The following is a 3,659-nucleotide window of genomic DNA, read 5'->3' on the forward strand; positions in this document are numbered from 1 at the left end:
TCGGCCAGTAATTCACCAATTTCTTCAAACATTGATACGAGCTTCTTATTACGCATGGTTTGGAGGTACTCTTACCGCTAGAGATGCACAAACCGGTTTTTTAACCTAAACCGGTTTCGGGTTAAACCGAACCAGTTATTAGTCAAACCCAGTTTTGGTCCAAACCGGTTCTAACCCTAACCGGGTTGAGACATTGAAAACTATAAACTGATGTAACCGGTTTGGGTCGGTTCCAAGCCGGTTTTGCTTGAATTGGTTATAAACCGGTTTGCAGGTTTGACATAAAACATAAAAAAGTGCAGACTAATTTGTTTGAGTGTGTTATAAATGCCTACAGCCGTGTAATGGTTTCCTTATTTGTATTAAACACTTGTATTAAATGTCCACCGATTAAGGCAACAAATTAATTTCAACGGATATATTAGTTAAGTCTATATCGGTTTGGAATTGCAAAATATATTTCCATGGAATGTGCACCAAAAACTTTCTGTATATTGAAGACTAGGTTAGGTACCCGTGTAAAACACGGGGTAAAATAAATAAATTTATTTAAATAATAGCATATTGTGAAATATAAAACATGTTCAACATATAAAAAACATAATATATGGTTGAATAAATTACACAATACAAAATATGGAAATAAAAAGTTGAAATTTCCTAAATCTCTAAATATTTTTTTTTGTATACAATATTTGTAATTTAATTTGTAACTTTATTCTTCATATTAAAATTAGTAGTTTCACTTTATTTTTGGTTTCAACTCTAGATAATGAAACACATAGCTAACCATGCGTTAAAATAGGTTTCTAAAAAACAAACAAACAATCTAAAGAGATTGATCTTAGCTTTTATTAATCTTCATTACAAAACAATTATAAAGTAAAAATTTATTTCTTTGAAATTTAAAATTAATTATTTTATCTAAATCAAAGTTAAAATCCGCTAGTTATAAAAACTTAATATTAGTAACTAATACAATCTATACTATATAAAACTAAATAATAAATATATGTTGGCATTAAATTTCTTAAATCAGGAAATAATTATTAAAAAAAAGAAAATAACAGACTAAGAAGAAGAAAAATTAAAAACTATTAATAAGAAAAAGAAATATATATTTAATATGAGAGATACCTGAGAAAATTTTCTAATGATCACTCATGTGTAATGACATATATCATTAAGACCTGTGTGAAATACGAGTTTGAATAAATCAATGTTCAGTTGTTTCTGTGCAATTTTCTATTGAAGTTTTATTTAAATAATAACACAATGTGAAATACCAAAAAATAAATCAATTTTTTTGTATACTATATTTGTAATTTTAACATCCATATCAAAATTAGTAGTTTCGTTTTTTTTAATTTCAAATTTAGATAATGAAACGCATAAATTACCGTGCGTTAAAACATGTTGTCTCAAAATCAAATCAACCATCTAAATCGATTGATCTTATCTTGTATTAATCTTCATTGCAAAACATAAAGTGAAAATTTCTTTCTTTGAAATTAAATTAATTATTTTATCTAAATCACTGTAAAAATCGCTAATTATAAAAGCTTAATGTTAATAACTAATACAACATATTTATAAATAATATATTATGTGTTTATTAAAATTTTTAAATAAAAAAACTATTAAAAAGAGAAAATAATTGATTAAAGAAAGTTATATATAAGACTATTAATAAGAAAGAGAAATACATTTTATAAGAAAGAGAGGTGAAAAAATTTTGCAAGACACTATTTGTATGATGTTATGTGGTATTGAAAAACCTTTATTTATTAAATAGTATAGATTTCAATCATATAATATTCCAAATTTCCAACGATGTAATAAATTAAATGGAATTGAAATGAATGAGCCATATTTAAGGTAGGTTGTTAAGCCTTAAAATGATTGTGTTGAAAATTACAATATTACACCGACATGAATGCATATTTAAGTCAACAGCGTTTACATCTGCAAACCGGTTTATAACCGGGTTAAACTGGTTTTTTTCTAACCGGTTTCGAACTATCGGGTTTAACCCGGTTACATCTTAAAAACTCCAACCCGGTGCCAACCTGGCGGTTTACAGATGCTCTAAACCAGCTTTTTAAAATCGGGTTCAACCCGGTTTGGTTACGGGTTAGTTTTCGGGTCGGTTCGGTTGACTGGTTTGTATGCCTATCTCTACTTACCACTACCACCTTTATGTAATACATTAGACAAAAACATGATAACTGATATTATATATATGATAATAATACTTTTGTTTAAGAATAATTAGTTATTACAAATCGACATATATTCCATCACCTATAAGTTACAAAACCGAGGAAACTGAATTGAATAACCCGAACCAATAAACACCCTCTTCGTTAAAATTCGGGTTTCTGGCTCGGTTTGTTTTCGATTTCAATTGAAAAATGTCTAAAGTGAGAAAGTCGAAACCCGATATGATGAACGCCTCTAACATACACATCAAAATGTGTCATCCTTGAAAATCAATAATCATTTTTGTTTCTCAGTCTGTTAGCGGTAAAATATGAAGAGAACTTGAAAGACAACAAACTCGATGAGACAAACAAATGTCTTATTAATTTTTGTTGTGTTTTGATTGTATACTTTTATACAAGAACCTGCAAGTTGACAACAAGGCGCATCTAGTGTAGTGGTATCATAGTACCCTCCCACGGTACTGACCGGGGTTCGATTCCCCGGATGCGCAATTTTTTCCTCATATTTCTTTTGTTTGTGCCCGACAGGAAAATATTAATAAGCATACATGCTTGTTGGAACATAAGTATTGAAAAGTAGTATACATACCGATTTATAAATAGTATAGTTATTCCAAAACCAAGGTTAGATAACACACTATCAAGACTAGTTTGACTTGAACACCATGGGATCTCAAAGGTTCTTAGAAGGAAAACCGTTTGTATGTTTCGGTTTTGGACTAAAACCAAGCCAACAACTGAAATTTTAGTTTTTTTTGACTTATCAACACCTTTCGGATTTAGTTTTTTTGGTTTTCGGTTTTCGTGTTCGATTCGGTTTTGAATGCGGTTTTTTCGGTTTTGCTATTTGAACTAAAAAACTTGATGAACATGATGAACCCACATCGAAAACAATCAAACTTTCGGCAATAACAAAAACCAAACATCAAACTCACTGTTAATTGTTAACTACGTTCAAAACATGAACCATACAATTAGCACAATGAATGAGATACCATAAGTTACACAACAATAGCTAATTCACTAATATTATAAGCAACAATAACTAATTCACTAATATTATAAGATTAACCATTACTGGTACACAACAAAATAGATTTGGGTAACGAATTAAACCGATACCAACCAACACACACGCGTAACGTCGATCATAACGATATTAAATGAGGATTAATGTCGGTTGAATAATAATGAGAATGCGTTGCATTCATATTTTAATAAATTTAAGTGCATTCGTAGTATTAAAATAAATTACACATGTTAAAGTAAATACTATGTAGATTCACATGGAGAAATTTGTAACCCATGTGTTTAAATCGTCTTTCTATTTTTGTTTCGTTACATTGTATGAAATACGATAAAAAAAATTTTGAACATTACTCATGAAATTTTGATCTGGATCCGTCACTGAGTCAAAACACACCAAATTTAAAA

General features: G+C 29.1%; 1 non-coding gene across 1 annotated transcript; it reads left to right on the top strand.

The window, feature by feature from the left end:
• The first annotated feature begins 2,645 nt into the window (after positions 1–2,645).
• On the top strand, positions 2,646–2,716 carry TRNAG-CCC (transfer RNA glycine (anticodon CCC)). The gene has a single exon. It is a non-coding gene; the product is annotated as a tRNA-Gly (tRNA).
• Positions 2,717–3,659: the final 943 nt, after the last annotated feature.

The sequence above is a fragment of the Bidens hawaiensis genome, unplaced genomic scaffold (assembly GCF_021521415.1).
Source record: "Bidens hawaiensis isolate Kalapana, Puna unplaced genomic scaffold, B.hawaiensis_p1.1 tig00011619_1, whole genome shotgun sequence".
Lineage (NCBI taxonomy): Eukaryota > Viridiplantae > Streptophyta > Magnoliopsida > Asterales > Asteraceae > Bidens > Bidens hawaiensis.